Raw genomic sequence first — 21,871 nt, forward strand, 5'->3', positions numbered from 1 at the left:
TACGAAACCAGGATCTGAGAGCTCTCCTGTACTGGGGAATGGAACGGGCAGTGGTGTGGGGTTGTGGTCCTTAGTAATTTGGGTGTGAGCCTCCATAAACCCGAATTTGCAAATAGCTCCTAAAAGGAACTTGCGGTAAGCTTCCAAAACCCTTCAGGCAGAATGCGTTTTGGCTGTGGGGGTGCTCCTTAAGCCAATCCACAGCAGTGTGGACTTCTTGGAGACACTGAAGCAGGGGCAGGCCTAGGGGAGATGGCTGGAATCTTGTGATGGAATTTACAGTCTTAGAAAGGCCTGATTGTCCCCAGAATATCTTCCCCTACTAAACTTGTCATCACATCTGAAATCCTCCCTCTGGTTGTGGCTGTGGTTCTCAGCCCTAGTTGCACTTTAGAGGCACCTGCAAAGCTCAAGCCGGACACTCAAAGCTTCCACCAAAGATTCGAGTTCCATGGTCTGGGGTAGGACCTGGGCATCAGTTCTTTAAAAACTCTCCAGATGATTCCAAGGGGTGGTCAGGACTGAGACCCCCTCACTGACACGCCAGGAGCCACAGAGCAGAGGGTCCTCTTCTTTGTGTTTCTCCACCTGCATTCATGAGATTGTTTTCAGAGAGTTCCTATTACTGAGCTGCCAATGATACCTGCTTCCATTTCCATTTTAAAATAATAAATGTATGCAATAATTATTTCAAGACTGTCCCCTTAGAGCTTGCTGCCTCTAAGTACTCACGAGTGAGGCCATGTGGCCCTTGGCAGAGGAAGGCTCAGATTTTGCCTCTGAGTTTGCTGAGTACAGCCAGGTGGAGTAATTCTGACAGTCACAGAATTTTACATTCTTTTTGTCTTTTTTTTTTAAGACCCAGGGTCTTGTCTGGTCTTGAACTCCTGGCCTCAAGTGATCATCCTCCAGACATTATTCTTAGTCTTAGTTTTATATGGATTAATTTACACCCAAAATGGACGTTGGCTAAATAAATAACGCACTTGAAACGCTGACATTTATGAAGAAAATAATGATTATGTTATTTTCCGATTATCTTAAGTATTCCTCAAATATTTTACCCATTACATTCATTGAATTGAAACTCTTAAAGGACATCAGTCTCTGGTGTCTCAAAATCTTGTATAAAAGAGAAAATACAGTGATTCTTTTATCCAATTGTTTTTCTGTTTATTAAAAATAAAACTCGACAAAAGAGACATCTTCTCTCTTACCACTTTCAGACAAAATATGAACATTTTAGAGAACTGAGTTCATGATCCATTCTTGATGCCCTAAGGATGATTCACTTCAAGCTGCATTTTACCATTTGTTGTTTGCTCATCAAACACAGTATAACAGGTCATTTTAAGAATGGTTTGTCAATGAATTGTGCTTTCTCATGTGAAAGTAGGGCACGGTGGCTCAGGCCTGTAATCCCAGCACTTTGGGAGGCTAAGGTAGAAACATCTCTTGAGCCTAGGAGGTGGAGGCCAGCCTGGGCAACATAGTTAGACAACAAACATTTAAAAACAAAAATCAGCCATATGGGGTTGTAGCTACTCAAGAGGCTGAGGCAGGAGGATCTCTTGAGCCCAGGAGTTTGAGGCTGCAGTGAGCTATGCTCGCAGCACTACACTCCAGCCTGGGTGACAGAGCCAGACCCTGTCTCTAAAAAACAAAAAAAGAAAAAAAAAAAGAGGCCAGGCACGGTGGCTCATACCTGTAATCCCAGCACTTTGGGAGGCCGAGGCGGGTGGATCACCTGAGGTCAGGAGTTCAAGACCAGCCTGGCCAACATGGTGAAACTCTGTCTCTGCTAAAAATACAAAATTAGCCAGGCGTGGTGGCGCATGCCTGTAATCCCAGCTACTTGAGAGGCTGAGGCAGGAGAATTTCTTGAACCCAAGTGGCAGAGGTTGCAGTGAGCTGAAATCGTGCCACTGCACTTCAGCCTGGTCAACAGAGCGAGACTCTGTCTCAAAAAAGAAAGAAAGAAAAAATAATGTGAAATTTGTCAGAATCAAGATGGAGTCACTTGTGTCAAACCCTGACAAAATGGAGCTGGGTAAAACCATGAAGGAAGGGTTTTCATACACAATTGTCTGGTAACAAAAATTATCACAAAAACTCTGCCCAAACCAGGCCACTGCAACCTTACACAAAAAATAATTCTGCAAGGAAATCTGCTCAGCAACTGCCTTGGACTGATGCCACCCTTGTTATTGATCCATGTAGTCAAGGATAATTGTTTCAACACACCTTGTGTAACCCTCCTCATTTTACCTTTAAAAACACTTGTCTTCCCGTGCCGCCCTGAATATGCCCATAGCTTATCATGGCACACATATTCAGCACTGTGATGCCCATGCCTAAATACACTCATTGTCTTCGGAGAATCCTCCTCTGTTTGTTATTCAGACTCACACTCATATAAAAATTCAAGTAGGTTAAATAGCACAAACCACCCATTAAATGAGAAAAGTGAGAATGCATCAAACAAATTACGATCATCATTAATATTACATTCGAAACACTCTGTAAGACATCCTTTAACACACTGATCTAAAATAAGCTACTAACATTAAGATAAGGTGTGCTCAATGGCATGTAAAAATAATGCTTTTTTATTTTAAAGGAGACTTTTCATATTATACATTGCGTGAAAGAGGTTCATAGACCAGACACTTACGGGAAACAGCATCTTTTCTTTAACTCGATTATTGGAATCACACAGTAACTTGTTAAACAGAGACTTTGAGTTTCCGCCCACACCCACAAAACAGAGTATCCAAGAGAAATGCCAGGCCCCTCTATTTTTGTTTGTTTGCTTGTTTGTTTCTTTGTTGTTTTTTTTTTTTGAGACAGAGTCTTGCTTCTTCACCTAGGCTGGAGTGCAGTGGCGTGATCTCGGCTCACTGCAACCTCCACCTCCCGGGTTCAAGCAATTCTCCTTTCTCAGCCTCCCCAGTAGCTGGGATTACAGGCATGTGCCACCATGCTCAGCTAATTTTTGTATTTTTAGTAGAGACGGGGTTTCACCCTGTTGGCTAGGCTGGTCTTGAACTCCTGACCTCAAGTAATCCACCTGCCTTGGCCTCCCAAAGTGCTGGGATTACAGGCATGAGCCACTGCCCCTGGCCAGGCCCCTCTATTTTTAATAAGCACCCCAGATGATTCTGATGATGAACCTGGTGTGGGAAACACCCGTCTTGTTAGAAAGCAGGTCCCAGGGGCAGAAAGAAGCCAGAATAGCATGTTTGCTGGCAGGGGAAGGAAATGACTAGGTAGAAGGAGGCCAGATCTGAATGTAGTCCTGCCATGGAAGATCCTAGAAAGCTGGGGTAAAGGCAGGAAGAACCACAAGGGATGAATGAAGGATCAGGCGAGGCTTAAAGATGCAATGCAGTAGACCCAATTCCTTCTCTCAGATGTGTCTCCTATTATGTAACCTTGGAAAGTTACTGACCTCAGTTTCCTTGTCTGTATAATCGGGATTAAAAAAAAAAAAAAATCAATGTCCTCAGAGTGCCGTAAGGATTAAATAAAATCATCTAGGCAAAGCATTTAAACCCAGAGCAGCTAAACATAAACTGAGAACCCAAAGAGAGGCTGAGAATGGTTCTGAAGCGTGATTTTGACTGTCTTTGACCTGTCTTAGTGAAATTATTATATTTTGTGAAACTGCCTACCTGTATGTTTTCCTGCTCTTTTAGGGATGGACAATTTCTTTATAAGTCCCACCAGTCTGGGATCCCATGTCATTTCACTTGGCTGGTCCTTCAATCATTAAACACTCTCTCTAAGCCTGGAAATTGTTATTTTTTTTTTGAGGTGATCAAGTTGGAGCATTTAGTGAATAAGGCTAGACAATGCTGTGTTTTTAACATAGCTTCTGCAGGATTTTCTGTGTGAAGATGATATTCTAGAGAAAGGGAGTTTTATGTTGCCAGCCTTTATTAAGTGAGCAGAGAAGTGAGGTTGGGGGTTGGGAGCTGCACATGCTGAGATCTTTGATTTAATTCTCACTGAAAGCAATCTTTTATTTAACATCTTTCCACGATGAAAATGTAATTGTTAGCTAGGCTTACAAACTGGAGGTACAATTCTAAAGACCAGAGAATAACTCACTGGAAGCATACAAACTGGTAATGAGATTAGAGGCTCAACTCTCAGACATCACAGGGAATAAAATACATATTCAAATGCCCTCCTGTATCTTTCAGGAAGCCAGGGATGGACTCCCAGTGCAAATAAATGTTATGCAAATACAGTGTGCATCTATTAGAGAAGTGATGAAAAATAGAAAGAAAGTAATCTTGAGACCTCCCTTTTCCTTAAAGAAAAGATGCAGCTATTTCCGAATCGCTCCCCTCCAAGGACGCCTCTGCTCCCTCTCCGCCTGGCTGACTTTGCAGAGGTTGAAGGGGAAGACCTGGGAAGACACATGCAAATGAACCCCGCCTGGCTGCTGGGCAACCAGGGTGCTCAAGATGCAAACTGAGCTGCAGCAATAAAGTCAAAAGGAGGAGAAAGAATGAAATGGTGATTTTCATCTTTATCCGTTGTGGTTAGGCATGGTTCCTCTCAATCTATTGTTAGACTTGATTGTGTTTGCGTATCTCTACTTGCCTTTCAGACACAATGCTCTTCACTGCTTAAAATGATTAGCATATTCCAGCAGCAACTCCTACAGCAGAAGTATGCCACATAGTGATAATTCTCTGTATCAGAAGAATGAGATCGGGAGTTCGGGACGTTCCTGTTCATAAAGTTACGTATCTGTGGGTTCTGTTCTCGATGATTTTTCTCCCTAGTCTATAGTCTGACTAAAATCCAGCACGAGAAATGTGTAAGTGAATTTTAGAAGAAGAACATGCGTCATCTGCTATGATAAATCCAATGTGCCACTTAAAATTTACTAGAAAGGTCTAAAACCAGTGCCTTTCAAACTGCGAACTCACCTGGGTTTGGTGGTGCAAGTTTGTAGTTCCAGTTACTCAGGAGGCTGAGGAGGGAGGATTGTTTGAGGCCACAGTGCAGTATCAATGTGTCTGGAAATAGCCATTGCACTCCAGTCTGGGCAACACAGGGAGATCCCATCTCTACAAAATGCTTTTTAATATTATGAACTCAATCTGTAAGTGAGCTCAATGCCATGAAGAAAGTACCCTTTAAATGGGTGAGGCCGGGCGCGGTAGCTCACGGTTGTAATCCCAGCACTGTGGGAGGCCGAGACGGACGGATCACTGGAGGTCGGGAGTTTGAGACCAGCCTGGCCAACATGGTGAAACCCTGTCTCTACTAAAAATACAAAAAGTAGCCAGGCGTGGTGGCACCTGCCTGTAATCCCAGCTACTTTGGATGCTGAGGCATGAGAATTGCTTGAACCTGGAAGGTGGATGTTGCAGTGAACTGAGATGGTGCCACTGCACTCCAGCCTGAGCGACAGAGCAAAACTGTCTCAAAAAAAAAAAAAAAAAAAAAAAGAGAAAATGGGGAAAGTAACAAATGGTGTGATGTCTGGGTGTGACCCCAAACCTTATTCTCCAGGTAGCATTCTCTAGAAGGGATAGAAACCATGGGTACACACTGAGTGTCAGGAGACACTGTGCAGAGCTCATATTGATCCCAGGCAGGGATGTAGTGGTGGTTGCTTACCATATGCTGTTAGGTTGGTGCAAAAGTAATTGTGGTTTTTGCTACTAAAATAATGGCAAAAACAACAATTTCTTTTGCACCAACCTATACAAATTTCTTGTACTTTGAAAACAAAACTGTGGTGGAATTAAAAATTGGTGTGTGAACTTCTCAGCGATGACCAGATGATCAGTTTCTAGAATATCATCTTTCCTTTCCCGCAGTCCCCAAGAACCTGATGATTCATGATCTCTTAGGCTAACAAACCTAAATTTCAAAAAGATAATAGAAACCCTGACCACTTAGTTACTTCCCAAGGCATAGAGTACTTATTTATTTATTTATTTTTTTCTTAATAGAAGGAATCTCGCTCTGTTGCCCAGGCTGGAGTGCAGTGGTGCAATCTCAGCTCACTGCAACCTCCACCTCCCAGGTTCAAGCAATTCTCCTGCCTCAGCCTCCCGAGTAACTGGGATTACAGGTGCCTGTCACCACACCCGACTAATTTTTGTATTTTTAGTAGAGACAGGGTTTCACCATGTTGGCCAGGCTGATCTGGAGCTCCTGACCTCAGGCGATCCGCCCACCTCGGCTTCCCAAAGTGCTGGGATTATAGGCGTGAGCCACAGCGCCTGGCCTTTGTTTATCTTTATGTAAGAAACAGTCAGAGTACAGAAGAATTCTCTGTTCATATTGATGGTGTTCTTACTCTGTTTGCTACCTGGTAATAAAAATATGTTGAAGGAATGAGTGGTGAACGGATGGAAAAATGTGGATAAAGAGGAACGTTTGCAGGGAGATAATATATTTTTGTTACAGTTACAGAATATGTTTTTATTACGGTTGGATCAATATATTTAAAAAATAAAAAAATACATGTAAAAAAACTGCTTAATTGGGTAAATAGTCATAGGTTTTGCATCTGGATTTATAATTAGCAAACCGAAAAAAAAAGACAACTTCCGGATCACCAATAAAATTACCGATGTATTTAGAAGTTTCATTTCCTTAGGCAGTGTGCTCACTCATAACATGTTTTCATAGAAACTTTTTTTTTTTTGAGACGGAGTCTCGCTCTGTTGCCCAGGCTGGAGTGTAGTGGTGCGATCTCGGCTCACCACAACCTCTGCCTCCCTGGTTCAAGCAATTGTCCTGCCTCAGCCTCCTGAGTAGCTAGGATTACAGGCGTGCACCACCACATCTGGTTAACTTTTGTATTTTTAGTGGGGTGGGCGAGGGGGTGTCTCACCATGTTAGCTAGGCTGGTCTCGAACTCCTGACCTCATGATCCACCCACCTCGTTCTCCCAAAGTGCTGGGATTACAGGCATGAGCCACCGCACCCAAGCAGAAACTTTTTTAAAGTGTTGTTTTCCTGCCATTTTGTTCCACTGAACGGCTAGGAGAATACCCACCAAGTACTGGTTAAGAAGAGAGAATACCAAAGTCCCCCACACCTTTGCTTCCCTCCTTCCCATGCTCCCCAACTAAGAGAACTGTGTGTTCGTCCTTCCTCAGACAGAAGAGCTCCTGGAAATGCCTTTTGTTTGAAAACACTGACTGCCTCACAGCTCAGAGCTGAGAACAGTGGACAAGTCTGGCTATTAAGGAATAAACCTTGTGAAGCAGTGTCCGCTTCTTGTACAGTGGAGAGTCTGATTTGGGATAATTTGGGATATGGGCAAATATGTTCACCCACCTTATTAAAATGTGTTTAACTTGATATTTATATGAAACAGTTATTAAACATTTGAGAATGGTCTGAATAATGCGTGCCGGCCTGTCTGTTTTCCTGTTAGTCTCTGCTTTGAAGGAGAGGTATTCCCAGATTCGGTGTCATTTTCCCCTGCGCAGTCATCCTTCCTCATTTCTTACATCTCATGAAGGAAAATGAACCATCACAGCCACAGGCAGGTGAAATCCATCGACTATGCCCAGTTTCTCCCCAATATCCTTAGCTATTAATGTCATTCGTTTTTTGGAAGCCACTTCAAATCCTTTTTGGAATAAAATAGTTATTATACATCATTCAGCAGTATGCGTGCAGTTGCATTCTGAGAGGAATTACATTTCTTCTAATGTTGGACTCAACATCACTGGAATTAATTCATTAGAAAACACTCTTTTCAATTCCATTTTCTCCCACTTTGAAAAATACAGACTATGTGTCAAACCTGTTTCCCTGAAAGGGGCCAAAAGCAGCAAAATTAATCACCAAGAGCTGTTTTCATTGAATACAAAGTTACATAAAGGCCCCTGAAGACCAGACAGTGCTTAAACTCCATGCGGGTGTGGTTATGGATGTGAACTACGTGGAGAGCATGTGAGCGCTGGCTACATGCCCCAAGCATGCCCACACAGCCGCCTGGGTAGACGAGCTATCTCAGAGGGATTGTCTTTAAGCAAAACCATCTGTCACTGTGTCCGAAGGGCGTGGCATGGGCTCTGCCAAGCAGTGGCTTTGGGGTTGAGCCTGTCTCTGAAATGCAGCGCACTGGCAAACTGAGAAAACAGTCTTGCTTACCGTCAGACTGGGATTTGCTGACGCTGAACTTGGAGTGGAGTTTTAGAAGGAGTATAATCAGCATCAAGTCTGCTGAACTTTCAACTAGGTTATTAACAAAAAGCAAAATCTGCAGCGTAGTCTGCAATTGCATAGCTTCTAAAGTATAGCTGTGGCTTAGCCCAAAGTTGGTCATCAGAACTAGCACCGGTTTCTAGAATATGCACAGGAGGACGGGGGTAGGAGTAGCAACAAAGAGCTTCAAGCATAAACTTACACACACACACACACACACACACACACACACACTCCTTGCTCAGAGGTCTATATAAACATTACAAGTAACTTTAATTATTTTAAAAATAAGAAAAAGCAAATGTTCCAGTTATTCTTAGTTCTTCATCAATCATTGACCCAAATTGGATGTTTTTGGAAAGCAGTTTATATCTCCTTATAAATGTATTTACTTATTTTTTGAATCTTGGCCTTGTGACTTCTGCTCTGGGCTAACTGAGGTCAGGTCGTTTTGAGTGTTTGAGTTAGAGAACCCCTGGGAAAAGAACTTCAATTATTTTTCTGTCTGGATGAGTGTCAGGACAATTCATCATAACAACGGGTACGAATGCACGTAATTCTGTAAAAGTCCCTCCTTGAACCAAGACATTGGCATTTGTTCCGTGGCCTTGAGCTTTTTTCTGGTTTCAGTTCACCAAACCCTTTTTGCTTGGGCAGAATTTAAGCCCCGTGGCTGAGGTATATACAGTCACAAGACAACGAGTAGCAGCAATTCCATAATTAGCTGAAATACTTGGGAGGTGCAGACAACTAAGTTAAGTAATTTGGGCTGCACTTGGAAGCAAATATTCTGGCCAACTAGAGAGAAGGAGAGAAGGGCAAAATAGAGGCTTTCATTGAAATGCCCTTACCTGCACTAAGCAAACCTGGGTGAAAATATAAATACACAAAAAAGCCAAAAGGGAATCAGGACGTGATTATTTGTTTTATAAAGGAGGGTGACGTGGGACTCTAATGTTCTCTTGGCTGGAAGTAAGGTATCTTCAAACATCATCTCGATGTAAATTTTCCCCCACTTCCTCAGACTAATCTTCAAGAAGAATTAAAATTGTGTCAGTGATACAAAGAGAAACAAGCCAGGGTTTCCCATCCCCCAATAATGCTCTTGAGATTCTACCAGAAAGGCCACAGGAGGGAGGAAACAAGAAATTTGCCCTGGAAAGAGAGGAAATGAAGAGCCTGAAGTCCCCGGGAGGGTGTGGAAGGGAACATGGTGGCAGGGGTGGCCTTGGACATGGGTGGGGAGGGACTTGGGAATGGAGAAGGCCGACTGGCAGCCAGCATACACCAACCACCACCTCGTGGAAGCCAAACCATGTCTGTGGATCGTGTACTGCAGGCAGTGAGAAGCTGCTTGTCCTGTCCTCGTTGGGCCAGGACCTCCAAGAGCACCCACCTGCCCACAGCCTAGAGATGGTATGCCTATCTCTGCCCAAACACCTGGATGAGCCGCCTCACAACGGCTTCAAGTTACTTGCCTTGAATGGCTCAAACCATACAATTCCCGCCAAAACAGCATTGATCCTTGCTATTCAGAAATGCTGTTGGGGACAGATCCAAGCCCCTTTATGTGGGTGAGGCTAAGTGGTGAAATATATCACCTGCTACAAATTCATGTCCATTCAAATAAATGTATAGAAACTTAGTCAAACCATATCTTTTCAGGAGTCTGTCTGCTCCATCAGGTAAGGGACAATGGAATTCAGCCTTAGTTTTCTGAACCAAGAGCTCTTGCTCGCCTAGTCCTAAGTGGCTGAATATGTGATCAGATTGAGGCTGCAACAAAATGAACAAGATGCTGGACACATAGATATGAGCGGATACCAAATGAGGTAGACATCAACCCAAAACTCCCTCCACAGCTCCTTGAATGAGACTGAAGGACCTCAATCCTTTTCACTCACTCCATGGAATAAAATCACAACTGGGTACCAGTCTAGAAAGTCTCTCTGTTATGTGATACTACTCATGCAAATACAGTCAGGACAACATCCCTGCCCTGCAGGGCATTAATGATTTTACAACTAACATTCACTATAGTTAAATGATCACTAAAGTCCTTTTCAGCTAGAATGTTAAGTGATTCTATTAAAGTTGAGTTGAATATCTATCTATCTTGGGGCATTTGGGTGTCAAATGCAATATTCTGGACTTAATTTGCTGAGTGGCTGCTGCGTGTTTTGGTGAGGGACGTACAAGAAGTCAGGGCATCTCAGGAATAAGGAGGCTTTAGAAACAGTTGCTGCCACACTCATCATCACCCTGTGGATACTTCCATGAGGTTATATTACAAGTTCATGGCTCTATGAACTTGTATTACATACAAGACACAGTGTTGATTAATTTTGATTCTTTTTCTTGACCTTTGACTCAGTGAATAATAACTAGTTTGGGGCTAATTTTAATGTGCTTGATAAAAAAAAAAATCATAGCCACTAATGCTTAAATAGTATCTGAGCCTTAATATCATTGTGAGAATGTTTGTAGAAATAAATGGTTTCTCGGCTGGGTGTGGTGGCTCACGCCTGTAATCCCAGCACTTTGGAAGGCTGAGGCAGGCAGATCACGAGGTCAGGAGATGGAGACCATCCTGGCTAACATGGTGAAACCCCATCTCTACTAAAAATACAAAAAATTAGCCAGGCATGGTGGCGGGCGCCTGTAGTCCCAGCTACTCTGGAGGCTGAGGCAGGAGAATGGCATGAACCCAGGAGGCGTAGTTTGCAGTGAGCGGAGATTGCACCACTGCACTCTAGCCTGGGTGACAGAGCGAGACTCTGTCTCAAAAAAATAAAATAAAATAAAATAAAATAAAATAAAAAAGAAATAAAAGGTTTCTCAAGGCAGACAATAGGTTCTTGAAACCATGTTTAGATTATCTGTTTATTAAAAGGAGTAGAAATATAAATATTATTCTCCCTCTCCAACTTTTTCTCGGGAAATTTTTCAAATATTCAGAAAAGTTGACAGAATAGTATAATAAAGTCCTAAATCCTTTTTCTTAGATACAATAATTATTCATGTTTTGCTATATATGCTTCCTAGATTTACCTACTTATTTACTTATTTATTGCGACGCCAGTTGAAAGACAGTTTTTAACATCACAACACTTCATTACTGAGAACTTCAGCATACAAAGCCTAAAAACAAGAATATTTCCATTACAAAATACCATTATTGCACTTTAGAAACTAAACAAAACTTCTGAAATATCATTTGTATCCTGTTTATATTTAAGTTTTCCCAGTGGTCTAAGAATTATTCTCTCTGTTTATTACATAGCTTCATTTTTATGCGCTAGGAGTGACTTCACTGATACTTTGCTTCACTCTGTTATCAGAAAGCAGGACTTGAGAGGCTATTCTAATACTGAAAGCATCATGTTGGTAAACGCACTTCTAAAACCAGTTAGTTGGAGGCATTTTAATTTGAGAACAAAGTTTACCTGGCAGGATCACTAGAAATCTATGTTGGTGAACTGTCTATATGTATAGGCATTTAGCCAACAATTAGCAAATGTTACCTGGAAATTTTCCCAGCCCAGATCACTGTGGAGCAACTTTACGGCAGGTGATGTTGGAGTCTTGATGTTCTGCTGTTCATGAATTAGAACAGCTCCCAGTCTACTGGAAATTTCAGTTGCAGATTCTCCTCATCCCATCACCAAATAGATGTAAGATTTTCCTCAGATGTTGTTGTGAGGATTATCAGACTCAGACAAGAATTTTTACGTGAAAGGATGTCCATCCTACAATCCGAGTGCTTAGTTGCTACTTTTAAAAGCATGTGGAGGCCAGATGCAGTGGCTCACACCTGTAATCCCAGCACTTTGGGAGGCTGAGGCAGGCAGATCTCCTGAGGTCAGGAGTTCGAGACCAGCCTGAACAATACAAAAATTAGCTGGGCATGGTGGTGGACATCTATAGTCCCAGCTACTTGGGAGACTGAGACAGGAGAATTCCTTGAACCCGGGAGGCGGAGGTTGCAGTGAGCCAAGATCATACCACTGCACTCCAGCCTGGGCAACAGAGCCAGACTCCGTTTCAAAAAAAGAAAAAAAAACACCACGTGGATACGCCCTCAACCAACAAGATACCTGCACTTCCCCTGGCCAGAGAACACAAACTTCACCATTTGCTGCTCTCAAGACACAGCAGTCTACACAACAGAAAAAGGCCCTCCTCTCACAGGATTTACATGCTAGTGAGGAGACAGGTAACACACGGATCATGGCGTGCACTCTGAAGAAACACAAAACACATTGGGAAAGAGAATGATGGGCAGGGGGTGGCAGTGAGCTCCTTCAGGTGGGTGGCCAAGAAGGACCTCTCTGAGGAGGTGGTGAATTCCAGCAGAGATCAGGGAGGGAGTCATTTGGGAGGACGCAGGGCAAAGTTTTAGGCTGGCTCTGTCACCCATGCTGGAGTGCAGTGGCATGATCTTGGCTCACTGCGACCTCTGCCCCCTCCAGTTTCAAGTGATTCTTCTGTCTCAGCGTCCTGAGTAGCTGGGACTGTAGGCTCCTGGCACCATGCCCAGCTAATGCTTGTATTTTTAGTAGAGACGGGGTTTCACCATATTGGTCAGGCTGGTCTCGAACTGGCATATCCAGGAGGAGTGGACTAGAGAATGTAGGAGTGTGAGGGATGAGATGGAAGACTGGGGGGACAGCGTGAGGCGGAGGCCAGGTAGAAGCTTTACAGGTCAAGCAAAGGTTTTGGAGTTTAACTCTGAGTCAGGAAGTGTTGGAGGGAAGCCATTCGCCACCCACATTTAGTAAGCACTTCAATGTCGTGCTTATCTGTGGACCAATTTTCCTCTGCTCCTTTTTGTCTTCTACATTTTCCCAGGCTTTAAATTCTAATTTATGCATATTTTATTGTATATATACCTTGGCAAGTCATCTTAAATATTTTGTGGAATTAAATAAGACACATCTGTATCTACATATTTATAGCTATGTCTCTATCTATCCATGTGGTAAAATTTTTAAAGTTATATTACTTGTTTGGGGTTTATATTGCTGGTGAATATGAAGACTGATGTCTGCTCAAAACATGTCAGAACAAAGTTCAGGCACAGAAATTGTATTTCTATTCAGAATACAAGACAATGCTGAATCAAAGTGTAATAATGATCTCTTATTTAATCTAACCACACAAAGGAATCCCATGTTTGTCGTAATGTAAGAGATAGCTCCAGTATAAATATTACGGGCAAGCATTATGTCATTATGCCTCAAGTCAATGTTGATCTCAAAATATTTCAGATTTGAACTCCAAACTTTCCTTATTTTTCCTACATAGTTTCCACAAACAAGCTCACTAACTCTGCCCATGATAGCCTACAGAAAGTAGGCTGAGTGAATGTCTCAATGTGCTAACAAATGTAAAAAAAACTGTTTAACTTCAACTCCTAAAATAATGTTAAATCACTTTATGCATTTATGCATTCATACCATTAGGGAAAATACAGTGGGTTGCGGAGGAGGTACAAACGCTGTGGCTGTCCATAGGCTGTTTGCTGAATAACCTCACAGCTTATATGTTTATTTGAAGAATGTTTACTGGAATGCCAGTATGTGAAAGGCATACAACTCCAGCGACCCTCCCTCCACGCCCCGATCCAGAGGATTATTTGGTGCTGTGACTAACGCTGACCAGCTTGGGTTTTCACATTGATTCTTAGGAGTCTGGGTGTTCAAAAATGGCAACTTAAATTTAGCAAATAGCTCAGTGGCAGCTTAGGCCTTGAGTCACAAATTCCATCCTTAGAAAGCCGGCAGCATGAAACCTAATTCATATTGGCAAGAACTTGCAGAAATGAGATAGTCAAGAATGAGGCTGGGATTGCTTTGGAGTAGCTAGGTTGAGAAGGAATACGCAGATAAAAACATTCATAGAGAATTCACATTGCTGACAGTCTCGGTGGTCATCTGTAGTCCCCCTTTCTTTGTAGCTGAGGAAACAGAGGCAGAGTGAGTACAAGTGATGGGCCGTGGCCACACAGATAGTTCATCTGCAGTGGCGAAAGAGAAGTGACCATGGAGATAATTCAGAGAAGAATTTGCTTAGATGAATTTCCAAATTACTGCACTAGTGCTTGTTCATTGCCTTGAATTTGGAAAACGCAAAAAGTGCACAAAGAAAAAGAAAAGTCAGTAACCCCATTCTTGAGAGATAATCACCATGAACATTTTAGTGTGATCCCTTTTAAGATGGTTTCGGCCTAGGATATGAGCCTCCAGTAAAATCTGGATTTGATGATGGGTTGTGAAATTTTCCCCAACGTCCCATCACTGTCCCTTCACAAGATCAAGGGACAGCACTGTTCCCGTGGGAAGACCAGTGCTGGCGTTCATCTTTCACTCGCTTATCGCTTTGATAAGTATTTAGTGAGCATTTATCATGTGTCAGGCACTGTGCTAGGCACTGGCAATACAAATAGGAATGAGACAGTTCTCTAGTCCCTACCCTCGTGGAGATTACACCCCAGCCAGGAAAACATAACAAACTCTCATTAAAATTATGAACCAATGCAGGGCACCAGGAGACGGTATCATAGTATCTCCTGACACATCCCAGACCAAGCGAGGCCTACGCTAGGATCAGCCTTGCTGCTCAGAGTGGCCGGCAGATGATCATGAGCTCTGATGGTCCTTCAGAAACATCAGAATGTCAGGCCCTACCCAGGCCTCCTGAATCATAACTTACTTTGCAACAAGCTTCCAGGAAATTCACAGGCACTGGAGGGTTTGAAAAGCACCGGTCTAAAGGAAGAATGGGAATGAGCAGCCCAGGGCAGGAGCGGCGGGCATTCCGCACCAAGGGCCTGTGCGCTGGTCTCCAGGGAAGGCACAGGGCCGCTGGAAACCGTGAACACCAGTGTGCTGGAACCCGGGCCAGACCAGTGAGTGGATGTGCAGGGGCCTGGCCAAGCAGGGCCTTGGTGTGGGACTAGCCCTCCCCCCAGGGCCTCTCCAGACCCTCTCGGAGCCTTGTTTCTTGAATCTGCTAAGAAACAAGGATCTCCTCCCCGTCCCCCTGGGCTGCTGTGGGGATCCAATCAGTTACTGTATCTGAAAACATTCAGAACTCTGAGGTCCCATCCCTTTTGTTTTGAAGAGAAACAGAGAAGAGCTGCAGGGTTTTTTTTGTTTTTTTTTTGTTTTTTTTGAGACTGAGTCTTGCTCTGTCACCAGACTGGAGTGCAGTGGTGCGATCTCCGCTCACCGCAACCTCTGCCTCCCAGGTTTAAGCGACTCACCTGCCTCAGCCTCTCAAGTAGCTGGGACTACAGGCGCGCATCACCACACCCAGCTAATTTTTGTATTTTTAGTAGAGACAGGGTCTCACCATGTTGGCCAGGATGGTCTTGATCTCTTGACCTCGTGATCTGCCTGCCTCGGCCTCCCAAAGTGCTGGGATTACAGGCTGGAGCCACCGTGCCAGGCCAAGAGCTGCAGTTTTGCGGGATGCTCTCTGAACTATCTTACCGTGTCTAGAACAACTGGTGAGGCAGAACTCAACATGCAAATCATGGTGCTCCTGTGAACAGCTTGTCAATCACATGAGGCTCCATACTCTTTGCAAGCACAGATAGTGATTAAAAAAAAAAAGCCCTCTTTAGCTCTCCCTTTAGGGGCTGGGGGACGTAAAGTAGGTGGGGTGGGAGTGGGGGTTACAAATAGTGGAACCTGTGGGGTTAGGGAGCCCTGGGGCGAGCATCTCCTCTCCCACCCCATGCTCACTGCTGACCTCCTGGCTCTAGAAGTTAATCTTATTTTTCAGACTATAGCAGCACTGAGTTCCCTATTGTGCTGTCAAGATGCCAGATGAGTAGGTCACAGAGGGAGACCTGGAGGGATGCCCCTGGGCTTTTGCATTGTCTTGCGGTTCACTTTGAGGGCCAGGGAGAATACAGCAAACTTAAAAAAAAATCTAAATCCAAACAAAACCACCTCTGAAGAAAAATAAACAGGACCCCCCAACACCCCCTCGGAAGAAAAGGCCTTGGGTTTCATGAAGTCTTTTGTTCTCATTATTTACTCTTATTAATCAGATTGAAGTATCTGGTTTCCAAAGCTCTTACCTACAACAGGGCTCCTTCTTGGCTACACCTTTGTAATTCTAAACCAGGCTTGGAAGATGGGCAGGTGACCCAGAGAGCTCCTCTTTGTTCTCCATTTGCACATTCTATTATGTAGCCTCCCGCAATGAACTCGTGCGTCAGCTGGATTTACAACCCGAAACGGCTGGTCTCCTCTGTATCTGTTACCGACATTGATACAAGTTCTCAAAGGTGTTTACTGCGCACTTTCTGCCATGTACCATTTTATTTGTCCTCACAACAGTCGTGGGCTTTTTAATTTTTGTTTTAAATTCCCATTTCATAGAAAGGCAAATGGAGGCAAAGAAACGCCAAGTGAGCAGTTTGAGACTGTATGATTGGAGTTAATCAGTGGCTGGGCAGGACCAATAGTTAGAAGTAGTCAGAAGTTCTAACACTCACTTCACAGCTTCTTTCGTCATCATCGTTGTTAGAAAATTATTTTCTGGCCGGGCGCAGTGGCTCAAACCTGTAATCCCACCACTTTGGGAGGCCGAGACAGGCGGATCACGAGGTCAGGAGATCGAGACCATCCTGGCTAACATGGTGAAACCCCGTCTCTACTAAAAATTACAAAAAACTAGCTGGGTGAGGTGGCGGGCGCCTGTAGTCCCAGCTACTCGTGAGGCTGAGGCAGGAGAATGGCGGGAACCCGGGAGGCGGAGCTTGCAGTGAGCTGAGATCTGGCCACTGCACTCCAGCCTGGGCGACAGAGCCAGAGTCCGTCTCAAAAAAAAAAAAAAAAAAAAAAAAAAAGAAAATTATTTTTGTCTATTTAATATCTTTAATAATTATATCACTTATAAAGCTTTCCACAAAGGGGCATTGCAGTTCTTCAATTTATTGCAAACATATCTTTAAAAAAAGTCAGTCCTAATATTGAAGCTATAATACAAATTTTAAAACAATTGTCATTATACCATAAACCACAATGAAGAACATCTTATTTATTTATTTATTTATTTATTTATTTTTTGAGACAGGGTCTCACTCTGCCACCCAGGCTGCAGTGCAGTGGTGCAACCTTGACTCATTGCAACCTCTGACTCCTGGGTTCAAGCGATTCTTGTGCCTGAGCCTCCTGAGTAGCTGGGATTACAGGCACCCTCCACCACACTCAGCTCATTGTTTTGTATTTTCAGTAGAGACAGGGTTTCACCATGTTAGCCAGGCTGGTCTCAAACTCCTGACCTCAGGTGATTCTCCCTCCTTGGCCTACCGAAGTGTTGGGATTACAGGCGTGAGCCACTGCACCAAGCCAGAACATCTTATTTAAACAAAAAGGGATTAATATTTCACCAGGCAATAAATGTAGCAGTTTCTTTTCTCTCCATATCTACAACCAATGGTGTTATTTTACAGGCTAATTCTAAAGAGAAGCAATTTTTAAAAAATGATAAAAGCCACGTTTTGCTCAGAACTATACTGTTCACATACCATATAAGTTGTTTTATAGCAAATACCAATTTGCCAGGCTCCAGATGGCAAAATGCTAAGTTGTGAGTTCAGTATTGTCCAGCTAGTTGTTTGTCTGAGATTCGGCAGCACGTACTGTTGAGAAAGGACACCGTGTTGCCGCCACTTCTCATAGCTGAGTCTACTTTGGTAGACCATCCATGTCCTTAAAATGCAAGTCTTAGCAAAAAGCCTCCCACAAATCCACTGGATGTCACAAAGTTCTGTTTGATAAATTCAGTTGCTTCTTCAATTGTATTGCTGATTTCAGGAGCTGCTTTACTTGCTCATTTCTTAGTCCGTCTTTTTTTTCTTTTTTGAGATACAGTCTTGCTTTGTCACTAGGCTGGAGTGCAGTGGCGCGACCTCGGCTCATTGCAACTTCTGCCTCCCGGGTTCAAGTGACTCTCCTGCCTCAGCCTCCCAAGTAGCTGGGATTACAGGCACCCACCACCACGCCCGGCTAATTTTTGTATTTTTAGTAGAGACAGAGTTTCACCATGCTGGCCAGGATGGTCTCAATCTCCTGACCTCGTGATCCACACACCTCGGCCTCCCAAAGTGCTGGGATTACAGGCATGAGCCACCACGCCCGGCCTTTAGTATGTCTTTTTGCTTTGTGTATGTCTCTTTCAATTCTCTTCCAGTCAATCTGGAAGCCACCGCAGTTGCTGCAAGCTTCCCAACTTTCGGGAGCAAAAATCCTGCATACCAGCCTGTCACACCACACATTCTGATCTGGGGAGCTACTGAGTATTTTTCTATAACACCATAGGTCTCCAACTGGGGCCAAACACTCGATTCCACCGCTGATGTCTTCTTGCATATTCAGTTAAATCCAACACTTCATAAGAGTCATCATCACTTTCATATATTTGGGGGCTGGGGTTAGAGGTCACCATGATACCACAGGTAGCCTCTTTTGGGGTGGTCCCTGCCTGCTCTCCTCTTCCTGGCACTTTCAGAAAATAAGTAACAAAAAAATACTGAGAAGAAAATAATAATCTTATTAAGCAAATGGGCTTGTCACTGGTGGAGGGTGTCCAGGTTCTTGGCATCTCGAACAAAGAAGTGGACAAAACGCACAAAGCAAGGAAGGAATGAAGGGATTTATCGAAAATGAAAGTACATCCCACAGTGCGGGAGCGGCCAGAGCATAGAGCCTCAGAGCATAGAGCCTCAGAGCATAGAGCCTCAGAGCATAGAGCCTCAGAGGCCCCGTTCCTGAAAGTACATTCCACAGTGCGGGAGCGGCCAGAGCATAGGGCCTCAGAGCATAGAGCCTCAGAGCATAGAGCCTCAGAGGCCCCGTTCCTGAAAGTACATTCCACAGTGCGGGAGCGGCCAGAGCATAGAGCCTCAGAGCATAGAGCCTCAGAGCATAGAGCCTCAGAGCATAGAGCCTCAGAGGCCCCGTTCCTGAAAGTACATTCCACAGTGCGGGAGCGGCCAGAGCATAGGGCCTCAGAGCATAGAGCCTCAGAGCATAGAGCCTCAGAGGCCCCGTTCCTGAAAGTACATTCCACAGTGCGGGAGCGGCCAGAGCATAGGGCCTCAGAGCATAGAGCCTCAGAGCATAGAGCCTCAGAGCATAGAGCCTCAGAGGCCCCGTTCCTGAAAGTACATTCCACAGTGCGGGAGCGGCCAGAGCATAGGGCCTCAGAGCATAGAGCCTCAGAGGCCCCGTTCCTGAAAGTACATTCCACAGTGCGGGAGCGGCCAGAGCATAGAGCCTCAGAGCATAGAGCCTCAGAGCATAGAGCCTCAGAGGCCCCGTTACTGAAAGTACATTCCACAGTGCGGGAGCGGCCAGAGCATAGGGCCTCAGAGCATAGAGCCTCAGAGCATAGAGCCTCAGAGCATAGAGCCTCAGAGGCCCCGTTCCTGAAAGTACATTCCACAGTGCGGGAGCGGCCAGAGCATAGGGCCTCAGAGCATAGAGCCTCAGAGCATAGAGCCTCAGAGCATAGAGCCTCAGAGGCCCCGTTCCTGAAAGTACATTCCACAGTGCGGGAGCGGCCAGAGCATAGAGCCTCAGAGCATAGAGCCTCAGAGCATAGAGCCTCAGAGCATAGAGCCTCAGAGGCCCCGTTCCTGAAAGTACATTCCACAGTGCGGGAGCGGCCAGAGCATAGGGCCTCAGAGCATAGAGCCTCAGAGCATAGAGCCTCAGAGGCCCCGTTCCTGAAAGTACATTCCACAGTGCGGGAGCGGCCAGAGCATAGAGCCTCAGAGCATAGAGCCTCAGAGCATAGAGCCTCAGAGGCCCCGTTCCTGAAAGTACATTCCACAGTGCGGGAGCGGCCAGAGCATAGGGCCTCAGAGCATAGAGCCTCAGAGCATAGAGCCTCAGAGCATAGAGCCTCAGAGGCCCCGTTCCTGAAAGTACATTCCACAGTGCGGAGCGGCCAGAGCATAGGGCCTCAGAGCAGAGCCTCAGAGCATAGAGCCTCAGAGCATAGAGCCTCAGAGGCCCCGTTCCTGAAAGTACATTCCACAGTGCGGGAGCGGCCAGAGCATAGAGCCTCAGAGCATAGAGCCTCAGAGCATAGAGCCTCAGAGCATAGAGCCTCAGAGGCCCCGTTCCTGAAAGTACATTCCACAGTGCGGGAGCGGCCAGAGCATAGGGCCTCAGAGCATAGAGCCTCAGAGCATAGAGCCTCAGAGGCCCCGTTCCTGAAAGTACATTCCACAGTGCGGGAGCGGCCAGAGCATAGAGCCTCAGAGCATAGAGCCTCAGAGCATAGAGCCTCAGAGCATAGAGCCTCAGAGGCCCCGTTCCTGAAAGTACATTCCACAGTGCGGGAGCGGCCAGAGCATAGGGCCTCAGAGCATAGAGCCTCAGAGCATAGGGCCTCAGAGCATAGGGCCTCAGAGGCCCCGTTCCTGAAAGTACATTCCACAGTGCGGGAGCGGCCAGAGCATAGGGCCTCAGAGCATAGGGCCTCAGAGCATAGAGCCTCAGAGCATAGAGCCTCAGAGGCCCCGTTACTGAAAGTACATTCCACAGTGCGGGAGCGGCCAGAGCATAGAGCCTCAGAGCACAGAGCCTCAGAGCATAGAGCCTCAGAGCATAGAGCCTCAGAGCATAGGCCTCAGAGCATAGGGCCTCAGAGCATAGGGCCTCAGAGGCCCCGTTACTGAAAGTACACTCCACAGTGCGGGAGCGGCCAGAGCATAGGGCCTCAGAGGCCCCGTTACAGAAGTTTTGGAAGTTTAAATACCCCCTAGATGATTCCATTGGTTACTTCGCTTACGCTCTATGTAAATGGAGAGGATGAAGTAAAATTACAAAGTCATTTACAGCATAGCCCTATGGAGTGGATATTTCCTGTTATAGCTGAAGTGTGAATTGGCCTTATGTTCCCTGCCTCATGATGACCCTATTTTCCTGCCTCAGGCTCACTGCTCAATCAATGTACACAGAAGCCAATACCGTGGTACTGGCTTTTGAGAAAAGAAAGGCTTTATTGCAAGACCAGCCAGCAAGGAGACAGGAGGCAGGTTCAAATCTTCCTCCCTGATTTGGGGTCTGGGACAAGTTTTAAGGAAGCAGAGGGCAAAGGAAAGGACTTATAAATGTTGGTTTGGCAGGATCTGTTTGAAGACCTTCAAATTTGGCCATTTATGGCAAGGTATGTTGAGTTGGATTTTAGTCCCTATCTTCTGGGCCAAGAGACCCTTCCCTTCTGAGAGTTGAAATGTTCGGGTTCCAGTCATGTCCCAGTCTTCTTCGTTCCAAGGAGAGGAAGAGTTGGTTCTGGATGTTTGTTAGAGATCAAACCTTTTTCTAGGGTGCATGCCTGGGCTTTGTGACTTAGAGTTTTTGGCTCTGTTATACCTGCAAAGTAACTCAACATTTTGTTATAAACAGAGTAAGCCTCGTTTGGGCTGGTCCTGTGGCTACAATGGCACTTATTCCCACCACCTAGAGTCAAGCGCTGCTGACACACTGACTGTTTACTTCCAGTTCCCACGGCCCCTATTCCCCTATACAACATTACACAGGAAACATATGCGTTCATTTAATTAACAAATGTATATAAGAACATCATAAACAAAACAAAAGTCTCTCTTGACACTCTCCATCTTGACCTATTCACCGTC

At 44.9% G+C, this 21,871-nt stretch overlaps 1 long non-coding RNA gene and 1 pseudogene across 4 annotated transcripts in view; one reads left to right on the top strand and one right to left on the bottom strand.

Annotated features, from left to right (window-relative positions):
- Window positions 1–7,377, top strand: part of LOC115897051 — a 47,975-nt gene extending 40,598 nt beyond the window's left edge. The window contains exons 4-6 of one of the 4 annotated variants that reach the window (XR_004057000.1): window positions 4,326–4,527; window positions 4,622–4,834; window positions 7,140–7,377. This is a non-coding gene — a long non-coding RNA (uncharacterized LOC115897051). The remainder of the gene's footprint in view (window positions 1–4,325; window positions 4,528–4,621; window positions 4,835–7,139) is intronic. The other 3 variants (XR_004057001.1, XR_004057002.1, XR_004057004.1) reach the window with 3 other exon arrangements.
- Window positions 7,378–17,931: 10,554 nt separating this feature from the next.
- LOC104661241 lies at window positions 17,932–18,715 on the bottom strand (annotated as a pseudogene).
- Between the last annotated feature and the right edge of the window lie 3,156 nt (window positions 18,716–21,871).

The sequence above is a fragment of the Rhinopithecus roxellana genome, chromosome 4 (genome assembly GCF_007565055.1).
Source record: "Rhinopithecus roxellana isolate Shanxi Qingling chromosome 4, ASM756505v1, whole genome shotgun sequence".
NCBI lineage: Eukaryota > Metazoa > Chordata > Mammalia > Primates > Cercopithecidae > Rhinopithecus > Rhinopithecus roxellana.